We start from the raw sequence: 19,647 nt of genomic DNA on the forward strand, positions 1-19,647 counted from the left end.
ACACACTAACCTTAAGTAAGGTCACTCTCTCTCTCTCTCTCTCTGTTTTACACGTAAAAATTATAGTGCATGTAAATGAAGGAAGAAAATTGTTTGCAAAAAAAAAAACGCCCTAAAAGAGCCTTTTCATTTCTCTATTTGGTCGGGGTTGTGATTTGGGTGGGAATTCTAGTTTTCCTATTTCTTTGTTTGGCCTGGTATGATTCCCAATCAGAGGCAGCTGTCTATTGTTGTCTCTGATTGGGGATCATGCTTAGGCAGCCTTTTTTCCCACCTTAGTTTGTGGGATGTTGTTTTTGGTAATGTGCTGTTTAGTAGATGTTACATTTCTTTTTTTTCTTCTTTTTCGGTGTTCATTTAATAAATTAAAATGTACGCCTACCAAGCTGCACCTTGGTCTCATTCCAACAACGGACGTAACAATATTGCAGGAGCAACAAGTGGACCACATTTTACATTCAGAAACCACGTCAATGGCCGTTTTAAAACTACTCGCGCGTTGAGGTTGTTAACCTCTCTGTGCACGGAACCCGGTAGCGGGCTGAAATTCTACAACATATGGTGATCGCTACATAAATAGTCATATTACACATTAATGAAAATAGAAGTGTCTCACATGTTTCGAAAGCCTAGAATCTTGCTAATCCAACTGCGTTGTCAGACTTAAAAAAGGATTTACTGCGAAATAATACCATGGGATTATCTGAGGATAGAGCCCCATAAAAAACAATTATTTCAACAAGCACAGGCTAACAAAATCACAAACTGCAATTAAATAAATTGTTTACCTTTGACGATCTTCCTCTGTTTGCAATCCCAATGCTCATTGTTACACAATTAATGTTTTTTTGTTTGATAAAATACATTTTATAGCCTAACACAAAACATTTTGTGAACCACTTGTGTCACAAATTCCGTCTCATTCCATTTTCGACGACATATTCTAGGTAAATACACACACAAAACGTGACTTTTCCAGTCATGTTTGGTTTCACTGCAATCAACTGGTTTGTTTGTAACACAACCAAACATGATGGGTCATTTTCGCGGGACGTATTGACTGAAAGAAACCGATTTGAAGACAAAAAGTAATGACATCATTGTGCACCAATGATTTGCTCCGCTGTTTCGTTGATTGACTGTATTTTTTAATTAAGGGGACCTCTATTTTTTGAAAACTCATTATGAAAGATGTTGCCTAAATGTGTTATGAATATTGTTATGAATGATACTGCAGCTAGCCAATTAGGTAACGTGACTGAAGAAAGTGTAAACAAATGGTTAAAAAGATCTAAGTTTAGCATTTTCACAGTAGCTCTGAGACACTACTTACATAAAAGGCATTCACATTCACAGAGATAGCAGATAGTGACTATGTGCGTTGAGTTTTGTATGTTCCCCTTTTCTGACAACAGTCCTTTGAATTATCATTAATAATCATATTGAATTAAACTTTTTATTTGCTAGTATCCAAGAAAAGGCGAATCAGACAGAGCACCTATCCTAGAGTGAGTTCTTAGGGCATCAATCGTAAATGTTAGGCCAACAGTGTGTTCTCTGCCAAGAAAACATGTGTTCTTAGGGTAGTCTGGACCCAGTTAACATAGTGGGGAAAATATGTGTTCTTAGGGTAGTCTGGACCCAGTTAACATAGTGGGGAAAAGATGTGTTCTTAGGGTAGTCTGGACCCAGTTAACATAGTGGGGAAAAGATGTGTTCTTAGGGTAGTCTGGACCCAGTTAACATAGTGGGGAAAAGATGTGTTCTTAGGGTAGTCTGGACCCAGTTAACATAGTGGGGAAAATATGTGTTCTTAGGGTAGTCTGGACCCAGTTAACATAGTGGGGAAAAGATGTGTTCTTAGGGTAGTCTGGACCCAGTTAACATAGTGGGGAAAATATGTGTTCTTAGGGTAGTCTGGACCCAGTTAACATAGTGGGGAAAAGATGTGTTCTTAGGGTAGTCTGGACCCAGTTAACATAGTGGGGAAAAGATGTGTTCTTAGGGTAGTCTGGACCCAGTTAACATAGTGGGGAAAAGATGTGTTCTTAGGGTAGTCTGGACCCAGTTAACATAGTGGGGAAAGGCTGATCGCCATTCGCAACTAAAGTAAAGCTGACTCTACTTTAACTTCATTTTTCGAAAAAGGTGGGGAAACGCAAAGTCAAAATTATGAAAAGTTAAAAAAAAACGTACATTTACCCTCCACTTCATTACTGTCTGGAACCAAATGAGATGGATTACGTTTTTCCAAGAGGCCGCCATTGTTTGAATAACATGGCAACCATGTTTAAAATCCACAAACTGGAATACACTTCTTAGAGTGACAATGGAAAACAGGCTAAACAGGTAACTCAGCAACGACCCAGAATCATCTGATCATAATCATTTCAGGGAACTGAACTGGCTTCCATTTGATCTCTGGTTGGTGCAGAGCTATCACGCCCTGACCATAGAAAGGCTTTTAATCTCTATTTTGGTTAGGTCGTGGTGTGACTAGGGTGGGTGATCTAGTGTGTTTATATCTATGTTGGCCTTGTATGGTTCCCTAATCAGAGGCAGCTGTTTATCGTTGCCTCTGATTGGGGATCATATTTAGGCAGCCATTTCCCCACTGTGTTTTGTGGGATCTTATTTTGAGTTAGTGCATGTAGCACCTCTGAAGTCATGGTTCGCTGTTTGTTTCTTGTTTTTGTTTTAGGTTTCACATTATAAAGATGTGGAAGTTAACTGTGCTGCTGTGCTGCTGCTCCAGTTTCAACTGACCTGAGCCCTAGGACAATGCCCCAGGAATACCTGACATGATGACTCCTTGCTGTCCCCAGTCCACCTGACTGTGCTGCTGCTCCAGTTTCAACTATTCTGCCTTATTATTATTCGACCATGCTGGTAATTTATGAACATTTAAACATCTTGACCATGTTTTGTTATAATCTCCACCCGGCACAGCCAGAAGAGGACTGGCCACCCCATATAGCCTGGTTCCTCTCTAGGTTTCTTCCTAGGTTTTGGCCTTTCTAGGGAGTTTTTCCTAGCCACCGTGCTTCTACACCTGCATTGCTTGCTGTTTGGGGTTTTAGGCTGGGTTTCTGTACAGCACTTTGAGATATCAGCTGATGTACGAAGGGCTATATAAATACATTTGATTTGATTTGAACTCCATTCTCGCTGCGCCTTGGTCCGCTCATTACGACGATCGTGACAGAAGATCCCACCACAACAGGACCAAGCAGCGTGCCCAGATGGAGAAAGTATCCTGGACTTGGGAGGAGATCCTGGCAGGACAGGATTGCCTTCCCTGGCGGGAGACAAAGGAGAGAAGGGAGGACATTGATGACGGAGGGGTTCACGGCCACAGAGTAAGCCCAAAAGACAGCCTAAAAAACTTTTTTGGGGTGGGGGCACACAGGGTGGTCGGCGGAGCCGAGGAATGAGCCAGAGACCGTCAGGGAGTCAAAGGAGGAACCTAATGAAAGATTCCGGAGAGAGGTGGTGGCGATGAGAGTGCTGCAGCGTAGGCATGCTGAGGAGCATGACACCAGTCCGGGGTCATCTGCACCGGTTTCAAGCATCTGGCCTTCAGTGCGCCTCCCAAGTCCAGTACGTCCTGTGTTTCCTCCACGTACTCGCCCTGAAGTGTGTGTCACCGTTCCGGTAGAATTTGTGCCGGCCCTACGCACCAGGTCTCCAGTGCGCCTCCACAGCCCAATACATTCTGTGCCAGGTTCCCGCACTCGCGCTGAAGTGTAATGACATCATTGTGCACCAATGGCTTCCGGCGACAGTCCCCAGTCCAGAGCTTCCGGCGACAGTCCCCAGTCCAGAGCTTCCGGCGACAGTCCCCAGTCCAGAGCTTCCGGCGACAGTCCCCAGTCCAGAGCTTCCGGCGACAGTCCCCAGTCCAGAGCTTCCGGCGACAGTCCCCAGTCCAGAGCTTCCGGCGACAGTTCCCAGTCCAGAGCTTCCGGGGACAGTTCCCAGTCCAGAGCTTCCGGCGACAGTTCCCAGTCCAGAGCTTCCGGTGACGGTTCACAGTCCAGAGCTTCCGGCGACAGTTCCCAGTCCAGAGCTTCCGGGGACAGTTCCCAGTCCATAGCTTCCGGCGACAGTTCCCAGTCCAGAGCTTCCGGTGACGGTTCACAGTCCAGAATTTCCGGTGACGGTTCACAGTCCTGAGCTTCCGGTGAAGGTTCACAGTCCGGAGCTCCCGGCGACTGTCACAGTCCGGAACCTCCAGCGAGGGTCAACGGGTCCGGAGCTTCCAGGCAAGGCGTCCAGTCCTTCTCCAGGGCAGGCGCCTTCTTCTGCGCCGGTGCCCAGTCCAGGCACGGTGTCCAGGCCCGCTCCATGGCCAGAGCCTTCTTCTGCACCGGTGCCCAGTCCAGGCACGGCGTCCAGGCCCGCTCCAAAACCAGAGCCTTCTTCTGCACCGGTGCCCAGTCCAGGCACGGCGTCCAGTCCAGCTCCAAAACCGGAGCCTTTTTCGGCGCCGATGTCCAGTCCAAGCACGGCGTCGAGTCCCGCTCCAAGGCAGGAGCCTCCCTCTGCGCCATTACCCAGTCCGGGTACGGTGTCCAGTCCAGCTCCATGGCCGGAGCCTTCCTCGGTGCCGGTGCCCAGTCCGGGTGCGGCGTTCAACCCAGCTCCATGTCCGGGGCCTTCCTCTATGCTGAGGTCCAGTCCGGGCCCAGTCAAGGCCTACCTTCACAGTTGCAAACAGTAGTCTAGCTTTTTTTATGGCGGTGGTTGAGTGGTTGAAAAATGAGTTTTAATGACTCCAACCTAAGTGTATGTAAACTTCCGACTTCAATATTTTTTTAAACATTATATTCATTGACATTGTTCTACAGAATACAGGATGAATAAGGTAATAAAAATATATATTTTCTTAGAAGTGAAGAACGTTATTATCCCCAAACTACAACAGTGACTGATAAATAGTGCATTTAAAATAGTAGTTTTTTATCTCTAGTGTATACAATTGAAGTCGGAAGTTTACATACACTTAGGTTGAAGTCATTAAAACTCGTTTTTCAACCACTCCACAAATTTCTTGTTAACAAACAATAGTTTTGGTAAGTCGGTTAGGACATCGACTTTGTGCATGATACAAGTAATTTTCCAACAATTGTTTACAGACAGATTATTTCACTTATAATTCACTGTATCACAATTCCAGTGGGTCAGAAGTTTACATACACTATGTTGACTGTGCCTTTAAACAGCTTGGAAAATTCCCGAAAATGATGTCATGGCTTTAGAAGCTTCTGATAGGCTAATTGACATAATATGAGTCAATTGGGGGTTTAACTGTGGATGTATTTCAAGGCCTACCTTCAAACTCAGTGCCTCTTTGCTTGACATCATGAGAAAATCAAAAGAAATCAGCCAGGACCCATACAAAAATTGTAGACCTCCATAAGTCTTGTTCATCCTTGGGAGCAATTTCCAAATGCCTGAAGGTACCACGTTCATCTGTACAAACGATAGTACGCATGTATAAACACCATGGGACTACGCAGCCGTCATACCGCTCAGGAAGGAGACGCGTTCTGTCTCCTAGAGATGAACGTAATTTGGTGCAAATCAATGCCAGAACAACATCAAAGGACCGTGTGAAAATACTGGAGGAAACAGAAACAAAAGTATCTATATCGACATTAAAACGAGTCCTGTATTGACATAACCGGAAAGGCCGCACAGCAAGGAAGAAGCCACTGCTCCAAAAACCGCCATAAAAAAGCCAGACTATAGTTTGCAAATGCACATGGGGACAAAGTTCGTTCTTTTTGGAGAAATGTCCTCTAGTCTGATGAAACAAAAATAGGACTGTTAGGCCATATTGACCATCGTTATGTTTGGAGGAAAAATGGGGAGACTTGCAAGCTGAAGAACACCATCCCAACCATCCCAATCTACTGCAGAGATAGCCTGCAAAGTTCTGTCATACTTTCCAGGTCTATGCCCAAACAGTCCGAGCTTCTAATTTTAAAAATGAATCTCTCCAGAAATGAGTCTCTCACTGTTGCTGCCGGTAATAGTTTCCCCTGAGCTCCCAGCTGTACCCTGGACACCATATGTGAATTAATTGCCCATCTATCTTCACAGTTCGTTCTGTTAGGTGACCTTAACCCGGGATATGCTTAACACCCCGGCCGTCCTATAATCTAAGCTTGATGCCCTCAATCTCACACAAATTATCAAGGAACCCACCAGGTACAACCCTAAATCCGTAAACATGGGCACCTGGGCACCCTCATAGATATTATCCTCACCAACTTGCCTTCCGAATTCACCTTTCCTGTTTTCAATCAGGATCTCAGCGATCACTAACTCATTGCCTGCATCCATTATGGATCCGCGGTCAAACGACCTCCACTCATCACTGTCAAACGCTCCCTAAAACACTTCTGCGAGCAGGCCTGGGTATCCTGGAAGGATATTGACCTCATCACGTGAGTAGAGGATGCCTGGTTGTTCTTTGAAAGTAATTTCCTCAGCATTTTAAATATGCATGCCCCTTTCAAAAAATGCAGAACTAAGAACAGATATAGCCCTTGGTTCACTCCAGACCTGACTGCCCTCGACCAGCACAACATCCTGTGGCGTACTGCTCTAGCATCGAAAACTCCCAGCGATATGCAACTTTTCAGGGAAGTCAGGAACCAATACACACATTCAGTTAGGAAAGCAAAGGCTAGCTTTTTCAAACAAAAATTTGCATCCTGAAGCTCTAACTCCAGAAAGCTCTGGGACACTGTAAAGTCCAGGGAGAATAAAAGCACCTCCTCCCAGCTGCCCACTGCACTGAGGCTAGAAAACGTTGTCCCCACCAATAAATCCACGATAATCGAGAATTTCAATTAGCATTTCTCTACGGCTTTCCTCCTGGCTACCCCAACCTAGGCCAATAACTTCGCACCCTGGACCCGTACAAATCAGCTGGGCTAGACAATCTGAACCCTCTCTTTTCTAAAATTATCCGTCGCCATTGTTGCAACCCCTATTACTAATCTGTTCAACGTCACCTAAAGACTGGAAAGCTGCTGTGGTCATCCCCCTCTTCAAAGGGGGTGACACTCTAGACCCAAACTGTTACAGGCCTATATCCACCCTGCCCTGCCTTTCTAAAGTCTTCGAAAGCCAAGTTAACAAACAGATCACTGACCATTTCGAATCCCACCGTACCTTCTCTGCTGTGCAGTCAGGTTTCCGAGCTGGTCACCGGTGTAGCTCAGCCACGCTCAAAGTACTAAACGATATCATAACCGCCATCGATAAAAGACAGTACTTTGCAGCCGTCTTCATCAACCTGGCCAAAGCTTTTGACTCTGTCAATCACCGTATTCTTATTGGCAGACTCAACAGCCTTAGCTTCTCAAATGACTGCCTCGATGGTTCACCAACTACTTCTTAGATAGAGTTCAGTGTGTCAAATCGGAGGGCCTAATGTCCGGACCTCTGGCAGACTCAATGGGGGTACCACAGGGTTAAATTCTCGGGCCGACTCTTTTCTCTGTATATATATAAATGATGTCGCTCGCTCTTGCTGTGGGTGATTCCTTGATCCACCTCTACGCAGACGACACCATTCTGTATACATCTGGCCCTTCTTTGGGCACTGTGTTAACAAATATCCAAATGAGCTTCAATGCCATACTTACACTCCTTCCATGGCCTCAGCAACCAATCGCTGCCTGCACCCGCCCACCCGACTAGCATCACTACTCTGGATGGTTCTGACTTAGAATATGTGGACAACAATACATACCTAGGTGTCTGGTTACACTGTAAACTCTTCTTCCAGACTCATATTAAGCATCTCCAATCCAAAATTAAATCTAGAACCGGCTTCCTATTTCGCAATAAAGCCTCCTTCACTCACGCTGTCAAACATACCCTCGTAAAACTGACGATCCTACCGATCCTCGACTTTGGCGATGTCATTTACAAAATAGCCTCCAACACTCTACTCAGCAAACTGGATGCAGTCTATCACATTGCCGCCCGTTTTGTCACCAAAGTTCCATATTCCACCCACAACTGCGACCTGTATGCTCACATTGGCTGGCCCTCGCTACATATTCGTTGCCAGACCCACTAGCTCCAGGTCATCTAGTAGTCTTTGCTAGGCAAAGCTCTGCCTTATCTCAGCTCACTGGTCACCATAACACCCACCCGTAGCACGCGCTCCAGCAGGTATATCTCATTGGTCATCCCCAATGCCAACACCTCCTTTGACCTCCTTTCCTTCCAGTTCTCTGCTGCCAATGACTGGAACAAATTGCACCCAAAAAAATGTTGGAGACTTATATCTCCCTCACTAACCTTAATCAGCAGCTATCTGATCAGCTTACCGATCACTGCAGCTGTACATAGCCCATCTAACTACCTACCTACCTCATCCCCATATTGTTTTGATTTACTTTTTTGCACACCAGTATTTCTACTTTTACATCTGCACATCTATCACTCGTGTTTATTTGCTCAATTGTAATTACTTTGCTACTATGGCCTATTTATTGTTTTGCCTCCTTACTCCATTTGTATATAGATTTTTCTATTGTGTTATTGACAGTACTTTTGTTTATCCCATGTGTAACTGTCTTGTTTTTGTCGCACTGCTTTGCTTTAACTTGGCCAGGTGGCAGTTGTAAATGAGAACTTGTTTCCTGGTTAAATGGGGGGGGGAAATGAAGAAAAACAGCATTCCACATGCCACAATCAACAGCCTGATCAACTCTAGGTGAAGGGAAGGAGATGTTTGTGGCAAATGGTCACACCAGATACACCAGTTGTCTGATCCATGCCCATACCTTTTTTAAAGTCATCTTTGACTAACAGATACATATCTGTATTTCCAGTCATGTGAAATCAACAGATTAGTATCTGGTGAGTTTACATTGACTGGTTTCCTTTTAAGAACTGTAACTCAGTAAAATCTATTTAAATTGTTGCATGTTGAGTTGATATTGTTTGTTCAGTGTAGTTATAACTATTTGTTTTTCATATTATAATCTTGTGTATATAATTCGTTTTCAAGTTTTTTCAATTTGAACTTGTCATCCTCAATCCTTTTAAATGGATTATATAAACATGTGGTTGTATTGTGGTTTTAAATGGTCAAATCTAATCCCCTAGCGGGTCATAGAACACACCTTCCATGTCATTATTTTCCATTGAGCCCCTCGTTGATTATCCCTTACATAACATGGATTAGATGGTACAATCTGAATTGAAGGATTTCCCCTTTTGCCTTGTCATTGGCAGGATGTTTTTACACAAGGAAGTGAATCCTCCATATGACCATTTTAAAGGGGTATTATCCTTTGTTTTCGTGTTTGTTTTCATACAGTTTACAGGACATGTCTAGTTGTTAGGGGTTGTTTCTGGAAAGGAATGCCAGCTCCACTTTGACATTATGCTAATGTTTTCCTTAATGTAAATTCAGTCCAGCACGGTGTCTTGTCTGATCGACACATCTATAGGTGGAATCCATGCAACATTCCCTATTTCTCCATCTCTCCGCTAAACCGCTGGTTTGTTACTCATACACCGCATATCGTTGTCACAGGGGAGATGTTGTTTTTAGTTTGGCTGTGGAAAATATAACAAGTAGTGAAATAACACAAACATTCTGAGAGTGGTTAAATATTTATTTCAAGAAAAATACACATAATCGTAATATGTTTTTAAACATTATATTTATTGATGTTTTTACCAGTAATCAACATACAGTAGATAGGCTACAGAATACAGGATGAATAAGGTAATACAAAATATTTAATTTCCTATAAATGAAGAACGTTATTATCCATAAACTACAACAGTGACTGATATACAGTATATTTAAAATAGTAGTTTTATGTCAGTGTCTATATTTCACCAACAGAAAATGAATGGGGCCGGACAGCTGTATATCCAATGTGACATTTTATACCTTTCCCTGAACTTAACCCAAACCTCAGTGAAGCTATACCTGAACTTAACCTAACCTTAACCCAAACCTCAGTGAAGCTATACCTGAACTTAACCTAACCTTAACCCAAACCTCAGTGAAGCTATACCTGAACTTAACCTAACATTAACCCAAACCTCAGTGAAGCTATACCTGAACTTAACCTAACCTTAACCCAAACATCAGTGAAGCTATACCTGTACTTAACCTAACATTAACCCAAACCTCAGTGAAGCTATACCTGAACTTAACCTAACCTAACCTTAACCCAAACCTCAGTGAAGCTATACCTGAACTTAACCTAACATTAACCCAAACCTCAGTGAAGCTATACCTGAACTTAACCTAACCTAACCTTAACCCTAACCTCAGTGAAGCTATACCTGAACTTAACCTAACATTAACCATAATCTATTAAGTTTTTCTTCTGTCGGTCGAATATCCAATTCCTAGTCCTATACATTGGGACGAATTTCAGCATAGTTTTTAACGACAGAAGAGAAGCGAATTACTTTGACCTCTTTGGTTTTGGTCTTCTTGTCATCCCACTGGTACTCTGGAGACAACAGCTTGCTGGGCTTGTTGTAAAGCAGGTACCTGTTGAGGTGACTCTCCTCCTCTCCGCCAGGCAGCCTCGATGGAATTCCTCGCATCCTCTTCAAGCTGGTTCCGACATACCTTTGTTAGTGTGTACACTTCCTCCAACAACCCACCGAACACGGCCCCGGCATAGTAGTAATCTCCCTCATCCATGGGGATGTAAGCTGTCGAGGCTGGACGCCGTTCGTATGTGAAGTGGTCACGGGTCACCTGGTAGAACCATGGGTGAATCACAGCAACCAGCCTGCCCAGAGACTCGGCTCCCCAGCGAGCGTGGAACTTGCTGTCCACGTCCAGACAGAAGATGTAGTCGGCCTCCCTGCTGATCTGACGTTCGATGGCTGTCTGGATGATCTCCATCCTCCGGGCTGATATCTCCTGCCAGCGGTTTGAACCTGGCACCTGGATCACACTCAAATGTCTCCCCTGAGACAGGTTCACTGACGGAACATCGTCAGGACGATCTGTGAAAACGTAGTAGCGCACGTTGAAGTCGACCAGGAAGTGCTTCTCTGCTGTCGCCAGGAAATCTCTGAGAAAGCGGACGTATCTGTCAGAATTTAAAGACACAAGGGGTAACTGTCAAAATATAGGAAACATCAACATAAAGTGTCTTAATAGAGAGTTGGGCCTCCACCAGCCACCTTTGGTCCTCCACCAGCCACCTTTGGTCCTCCACCAGCCACCTTGGTCCACCACCAGCCACCTTGGGCCACCACCAGCAACCTTGGGCCACCACCAGCAACCTTGGGCCTCCACCAGCCACCTTTGGTCCTCCACCAGCCACCTTTGGTCCTCCACCAGCCACCTTTGGTCCTCCACCAGCCACCTTGGTCCACCACCAGCCACCTTGGGCCACCACCAGCAACCTTGGGCCACCACCAGCAACCTTGGGCCACCACCAGCCACCTTGGTCCACCACCAGCCACCTTGGGCCACCACCAGCCACCTTGGTTCTCCACCAGCCACCTTGGGCCTCCACCAGCCACCTTGGGCCTCCACCAGCCACCTTGGGCCTCCACCAGCCACCTTGGGGCACCACCAGCCACCTTGGGGCACCACCAGCCACCACCAGCAACCTTGGGCCACCACCACCAACCTTGGGCTACCACCAGCCACCAGAACAGCTCTAATGCACCTTGGCAAAGATTCTACGAGTGTCTGAAACTCTATCGGAGGGATAATTTGGTGTTTTGTTGATAGTCGTGGAAAACTCTATCTCAGGTACGGCCTCATTTGGATTGAGATCTGGTGACTGGCATATGGTTTACATCGTTTTCATGCTCATCAAACCATTTAGTGACCACTTGTGCCCTGTAAATGGGGGCATTGTTGTTCTGGGTGATTAGCCATGGTAGCAAAAAGAGTGACTGAAATAATGGTCAGCCCAGCCTTTTTATACATGACAGTGAGCATGATGGGATGTTAATTGCTTAATGAACTCAGAAACCACACCTGTGTGGAAGCACCTGCATTCAATATACTTTGTATCCCTCATTTACTAGTGTTTTCCATTATTTTGTCAGTTACCTGTACATAACATAAGGGTTGAAGGTGCCTTGCTCAATGGCACAACGGCAGTATCAGACACCTGCGATTCTGATGCCAGAAACACTCTGTAGAACATGGACCCATAACTTGGACCCAGAGACACAGAGACCCAGAACATGGACCCAGAGACCCAGAACATGGACCCAGAGACACAGAGACCCAGAACATGGACCCAGGGACCCAGAACATGGACCCAGATAACCAGAACATGGACCCAGAGAACCAGAACATGGACACATGGACCCAGAACTAGAATAGTTGACCTTTGTTGTACCACAAATATGGAATATTCTAGTTGTTCTATTTGTTGTATGGTCATTCTCATAGGACTGTATAGGACATTCTAAACCGTTTCCGACCAGAAATTACAGTCTACCAGAAAATAAACAAAGTAGTACAATTATTCAAATCTTAGCCAAACTGTGAATCATGACAATTATGATATCGTATTACCTGCCATGTGACATGAGCTAGTTATGTCCTCATACACTGAGTGTACAAAACATTAGCAACACCTTAATATTGAGTTGCACCACCGAAAGCGTTCCACAGGGATTCTGGCCCATGTTGACTCCATTGCTTCCCATAGCTGGTCATGTCCTCATACACTCTACTAGGTGCTGAAAGCTTTCCACAGGGATTCTGGCCCATGTTGACTCCAATGCTTCCCATAGCTGGTGATGGCCTCATACACTCTACTAGGTGTTGAAAGCTTTCCATAGGGATTCTGGCCCATGTTGACTCCAATGCTTCCCATAGCTGGTGATGGCCTCATACACTCTACTAGGTGTTGAAAGCTTTCCATAGGGATTCTGGCCCATGTTGACTCCAATGCTTCCCATAGCTGGTGATGGCCTCATACACAGTGTTGTTGTTGTCTTGCCCATTCACCATCTGAATGGCACACAATCCATGTCTTAAATGTGTTGAGGCTTAACAATCCTTCTTTAACCCGTCTCCTCCTCTTCATCTACACTGATTGAAGTGGATTTAACAAGTGACATCAATAAGGGATCATAGCTTTCACCTGGATTCACCTGGTCAGTCTGTTATGGAGAAAGCAGGTGGTCATAATGTTTGTACACTCAGTGTAGTTTCAGTGTTTTTAAAAATATTGCTAGTTTAATTTCCCTTTTTGAATATTTGGGAAAGGTTGTAGGCTACTCACTTTCCAACGGCAAACACTGTGGTTGCTATGGTGATGTTCATGGACTTGTAGATTGTGTCGACGAGGTCAGGGTCAAAGGTTCCTTCCCAGACGATGGGTGCCAACCACGGGGTGACTGCCACCACATCAGTACGACTAAAGAAACAAAACAAGATCAAGCCTGACTGTGTTGTACTGATTATGATCTCAATGTTTACAGATATACAGATCAAGCTGGACTGTGTTGTACTGATTATGATCTCAATGTTTACAGATATACAGATCAAGCCGGACTGTGTTGTTCTGATTCTCTGATTCTCTGCTCAATGTTTTTGCAGTTAAAGTCCCATGAAAAGACTTGTGGTATACTAAGCTACACGCTAATGTGTAAGATAACAATGAGAGGAAACTAACAAAACGTAACAACACTACTCACCCCGCCAAGACACTGGGCTGCTTGTACAATAGCCTGGGAGAACAAAACGTAATTCATTAGTTAATGAAGATATGGGCTGATGTTGTTATTGCTCTCTCAAAAACAAGGTGCTAGTACCAAAAAGGGTTTTTAACTTTTTCACTGCAGGGGAAACCTTTTTTAGGCTGTGGAGAACCTTTTTTAGGCTGTGGAGAACCTTTTTTAGGCTGTGGAGAACCTTTTTTAGGCTGTGGAGAACCTTTTTCATATTGGCACTTTGGATCATCCTTTATATATAAAAAAAATTAAGCTGCGGACTGTTCTAGCAGGAAAACAATGTGGAGAGTGGAAGAATAGGATTGTAGTCAATCTAGGTTGCTTTAAAAAAAATGTATGAGGGTAAGTTGGGTTGGAGTAATAACATTTGTGGAATTACCATGTGTTTTTTTTCCACGTGGTTTCACCCATGGATGTAAACATGAGGTTTGTGGAGAATTGATTTGGGGGCGTGGGTAATTATGTAGGGGTGTGTCCTCCAGTGGCTGTGGGCTTTAGGTATGTTATTTAAGACTAAGTTAGAGGTTGTCGCTGATTGATGTTGGTTTTCCCTTTGTCATTATGGCGTATTGTGATGTCATTATGGGGTATTGTGATGTCATTATGGGGTATTGTGATGTCATTATGGGGTATTGTGATGGCATTATGGGGTATTGTGATGGGATTATGGGGTATTGTGTGTAGATTGATGAGACAAAAATGACTCAATCCATTTTAAAATAAGGCTGTAATGTAACAAAATGTGGAAAAAGGTCTGAATACTTTCCAAACACACTGTAAATAAGAGCTTGCTACCATGACACTTTGTGGAAAAAGCACCCTAATTAACTCTTTTGTCCTACTACAGTTGACCTATGTCCTTATGGCCTACACCTACCAACGTGTTTTCCATTTCATTTGGAACGGCAAGCTAGTCAAAATTAAACGGGCCTATTTATATTTTGGAGATGAATTCAGAGGGCGAATATGAATTCGGAGGGCAGATATTATTAAATATTAAAGCATTAGACCTCTCACAAAAGCTTCAGTCACACCAAAGTTATACTTAAATCCAAACTGGTTCTCTCGCAGATTAGTAAGAATGTCTCACCCCATGTTCAAGAATGGCCTTTTTCCCTTTATATAGATTACAACCTCTCACTTTCAGTTATTATATATAAATATCACTATTTTTAAAACAAGTCATAGAAAGTTGGAAGGTTGGAATGTTGCAAAGGCACACACCTGTCTTGAAAAGGTCCCACAGTTGACAGGGCATGTCAGAGCAAAAACCAAGCCATGAGTTGGAAGGAATTGTCCGTAGAGCTTCGAGACAGGATTGTGTCGAGGAACAGATGTGGGGAAGGGCACCAACAAAGATTCTGCAAGAACACAGTGGCCTCCATCAGTCTTAAATGGAAGAAATTTGGAACCACCAAGACTCTTTGAAGAGCTGGCCGCCCGGCCAAACTGAGCATTCAAGGGTGAAGGGCCTTGGTCAGGGACGTGACCAAGAACCCAATGGTCACTCTGAAAGAGCTCCAGAGTTCCTCTGTGGAGTTGGCAGAATCTTTCAGAAGGACAACCATCTCTGCAGCACTCCACCAATCAGGCCTTTATGGTTGAGTGGCCAGACGGAAGCAACTACTCAGTAAAATGCACATGACAGCCCACTTGGAGATTTCCACAAGGCACCTAAAGGACTCTGACCATGAGAAACAAGATTCTCTGTTCTGATGAAACCAAGATTAAACTCTTTGGCCTGAATGACAAGCGTAACGTCTGGAGGAAACCTGGCACCATCCCTACGGTGAAGCATGGTGGTGGCAGCATCATGTTGTGGGGATATTTTACAGAGGAAGAGACTGGGAGACTAGTCAGCATCGAGGAGAAGATGAACGCAGCAAGGTACAGAGAGATCCTTACTGAAAACTCTGGGATGCTTTCGAGGCAGAGTTCCTCTGTCCAGTGCCTGTGTTCTTTTGCCCATCTTTTCTTTTTATTGGCCAGTCTGAGATACAACGTTTTCTTTGCAACTCTGCCTAGAAGGCCAGCATCCCGGAGTCCCCTTTTCACTACCGACGTTGAGACTGGACAGAGGAACTCTGCCTAGAAGGCCAGCATCCCGGAGTCGCCTCTTCACTGTTGACGTTGAGACTGGACAGAGGAACTCTGCCTAGAAGGCCAGCATCCCGGAGTCGCCTCTTCACTACCGACGTTGAGACTGGTGTTTCGCGGGGACTTTTTAATGGTATGTTAGGGGGAGAATAATTGTATAATTGTAAAATCAATGGTGGTGTCAGCTACAGTGTTATGTTTTTTGTTAGTTGTTTGTGTTTGTTCTGTGAGTTAATTCTATGTGTTAGTTCTGTGAGTTAATTCTCTGTGTTAGTTATTTTTATTGGCCAGTGTGAGATACAACGTTTTCTTTGCAACTCTGCCTAGAAGGCCAGCATCCCAGAGTCGTCTCTTCACTGTTGACGTTGAGACTGGTGTTTTGCGGTTACTATTTAATGAAGCTGTCAGTTGAGGACTGTTTCTCAACTAGACACTCTCATGTACTTGTCCTCTTGCTCAGTTGTGCACCGGGGCCTCCCACTCCTCATTCTATTCTGGTTAGAGCCAGTTTGCGCTGTTCTGTGAAGGGAGTTGTATGAGATCTTCAGTTTCTTGGATGAAACAGCCTTCATTTCTCAGAAGAAGAATAGACTGACTAGTTTCAGAAGAAAGGGCTTTGTTTCTGGCCATTTTGAGCCTGTAATCGAACCCACAAATGCTGATGCTCCAGATACTCAGCTAGTCTAAAGAAATACATTTTTAATGCTTCTTTAATCAGAACAACAGTTTTCAGCTGTGCTAATGTTGGTCCCACTTTTCTGGGCTCCGTTATTTACTTAACACATAATGAATACACTAAATGTGCATATTTAACATTTAGATATTTTAATTAGAAAACAGTTGTAGGCAGAAGTCAAAACATACAACTTATGTCTCTCCTGAGTTCTGCCCCGAACAAAAGAAAGACAGGATCTTATATACCCGAGGTCACACCTCATGGTGCCATCTCCTATGTCAAAACCCTTCATGTGCAGCTAAAAGACCCTTGAGAAGACCCCCAATTTCAACTTTAACCCTTCACTAACATAACTGCAAAAGGGTTTTCTATTGATCAATTAGCCTTTTAAAATGATAAACTTGGATTAGCTAACACAACATGCCATTGTAACACAGGAGTGATGGTTGCTGATAATGGGCCTCTGTACGCCTATGTAGATATTCCACAAAAAATCTGTCGTTTCCAGCTACAATAGTCATTTACAACATTAACAATGTCTTCACTGTATTTCTGATCAATTAGATGTTATTTTAATGGTAATAAAAATGTGAGTTTCTTTCAAAAACAAGGACTTTTCTAAATGACCCAAAAACATTCAAACAGCTGTTAAGCTAGAAAAAGTAAGTTGTATAGTTCGTTCTTTTCTTTCCTATTGAACATACTACTTTCCCATGTGAAATATTATCGTTTATTTAGATATTAGAGTACCTGAGGATTAATTAGAAACGTCGTTTGACTTGTTTGGACGAACTTTACCGATAACTTTTTGGATTCCTTTGTCTGCATGTTGAACGAGTGGATTACTGAAATCAATGGCGTCAAACAAAACAACCATTCATTGTGTAGCTGGGACCCTTGGGATTGCAAACAGAGGAAAATCTTCAAAAGTAAGTGATTTATTTTATCGATACTTGTGTTTTTGTGATGCCTGTGCTGGTTGAAAAATATGTTGATGTGTGGCGATGTCCTCAGACAATCGCATGCTATGCTTTTGCCGTAAAGCCTTTTGTAAATCGATTAAAAGGAATCTAAGCTTTTGAATGATGTATAACACTTCTATTTTCATGAATGTTTAATATTACAATTTTTTATTTGAATTCCAATCCCAATTTCCCCGGATGTTGTCGGCAGGTGTCCCATGCCCGAACAGGTTGAAATCAAGTTTCAATCCAAGAGGCTTTGATTCCATTTCCAATATCCTCGCCCAAGTGGACATTTTGTTTGAGTAATAAATATGCCAATTGGCCATTGACTTTAATGCAGAGAAACTTAAATCAGTTTTACCTCATTTCTTTCAGTCAAATGTGCAAAAGTTCTAGACAACCTTTTACTCCACACACAGAGATGTGCAAAAAGCTCTCCCTCGCCCTCCGTTTGGCAAATCTGACCATAACTCCAACCTCCTGATTCCTGCTTACATGCACAATTTTAAGCAGGAAACACCAGATACTTGGTCTATAAAAAAGTGGTCAGATGAAGCAGATGCTAAACTACAGGACTGTTTTGTTAGCACAGACTGGAATATGTTCCGGAATTCTTCCGATGTCATTGAGAAGTACACTACATCAGTAACTGGCTTTATCATTAAGGGCATCGAGGACGTCATCCCCACATTGAATGTACGTACATTCCCCAACCAGAAGCCATGGATTACAGGGAACATTTGCACTGAGCTAAAGGGTAGAGCTGCCACTTTCAAGAAGCGGGACTCTAACCCGGAAGCTTATGCCCTCTGACGAACCATCAAACAGGGAAAGTGTCAATACAGGACTAAGATCGAATCGTACTACACCGGCTCCAACGCTCGTCGGATATGGCACGGCTTGCAAACTATTACAGTGACACAAACCTACCAGATGAGCAAAATAACTTCTATTCTCACTTCGAGGCAAGTAACACTGAAGCATTGATGAGAGCATCAGCTGTTCTGGATGACTGTGTGATCAAGCTCTCCGCAGCCGATGTGAGTAAGACCTTTAAACAGTATCCGATTGCAGAGGAAGGTGTTTAATCCCAGGGTCCTTAGGTATGTGAGGAGCTTGGAGGGCACTATGCTGTTGAACACTTAGTTGTAGTCATTGAACAGCATTCTCAAGTAGGTGTTCCTTCTGTCCAGGTGGGAAAGGGCAGTGTGGAGTACAATAGAGATTGCATCTTCCATGGATCTGTTGGGGTGGTATGTGAATTGGAGTGGGTCCAGGGTGTCTGGGATGATGGTGTTGATATGAGCCATGACCAGCCTTTCAAACCAGTTCATGGATACAAATGTAAGTTCTACGGTGCAATAGTCATTTAGAAGGAAAAGAGGGATACCTAGTCAGTTGTACAATCTTTGCCCCACTATGTTAACTGGGTCCAGACTACCCTAAGAACACATCTTTTCCCCACTATGTTAACTGGGTCCAGACTACCCTAAGAACACATCTTTTCCCCACTATGTTAACTGGGTCCAGACTACCCTAAGAACACATCTTTTCCCCACTATGTTAACTGGGTCCAGACTACCCTAAGAACACATCTTTTCCCCACTATGTTAACTGGGTCCAGACTACCCTAAGAACACATCTTTTCCCCACTATGTTAACTGGGTCCAGACTACCCTAAGAACACATCTTTTCCCCACTATGTTAACTGGGTCCAGACTACCCTAAGAACACATCTTTTCCCCACTATGTTAACTGGGTCCAGACTACCCTAAGAACACATCTTTTCCCCACTATGTTAACTGGGTCCAGACTACCCTAAGAACACATCTTTTCCCCACTATGTTAACTGGGTCCAGACTACCCTAAGAACACATATTTTCCCCACTATGTTAACTGGGTCTAGACTACCCTAAGAACACATCTTTTCCCCACTATGTTAACTGGGTCCAGACTACCCTAAGAACACATCTTTTCCCCACTATGTTAACTGGGTCCAGACTACCCTAAGAACACATATTTTCCCCACTATGTTAACTGGGTCCAGACTACCCTAAGAACACATATTTTCCCCACTATGTTAACTGGGTCCAGACTACCCTAAGAACACATGTTTTCTTGGCAGAGAACACACTGTTGGCCTAACATTTACGATTGATGCCCTAAGAACTCACTCTAGGA

At 43.9% G+C, this 19,647-nt stretch overlaps 1 pseudogene across 1 annotated transcript; it reads right to left on the minus strand.

The window, feature by feature from the left end:
* Positions 1-9,689: 9,689 nt before the first annotated feature.
* LOC118943004 (globoside alpha-1,3-N-acetylgalactosaminyltransferase 1-like) lies at positions 9,690-16,793 on the minus strand (annotated as a pseudogene). The gene is made up of 4 exons (XR_016486433.1): positions 16,759-16,793; positions 13,693-13,725; positions 13,278-13,412; positions 9,690-11,108 (listed from the first exon to the last, which is right to left on the minus strand). The product of XR_016486433.1 is annotated as a globoside alpha-1,3-N-acetylgalactosaminyltransferase 1-like (transcript).
* Positions 16,794-19,647: the final 2,854 nt, after the last annotated feature.

Source organism: Oncorhynchus mykiss, chromosome 15 (genome assembly GCF_057628025.1).
Source record: "Oncorhynchus mykiss isolate SJ-2025 chromosome 15, ASM5762802v1, whole genome shotgun sequence".
NCBI lineage: Eukaryota > Metazoa > Chordata > Actinopteri > Salmoniformes > Salmonidae > Oncorhynchus > Oncorhynchus mykiss.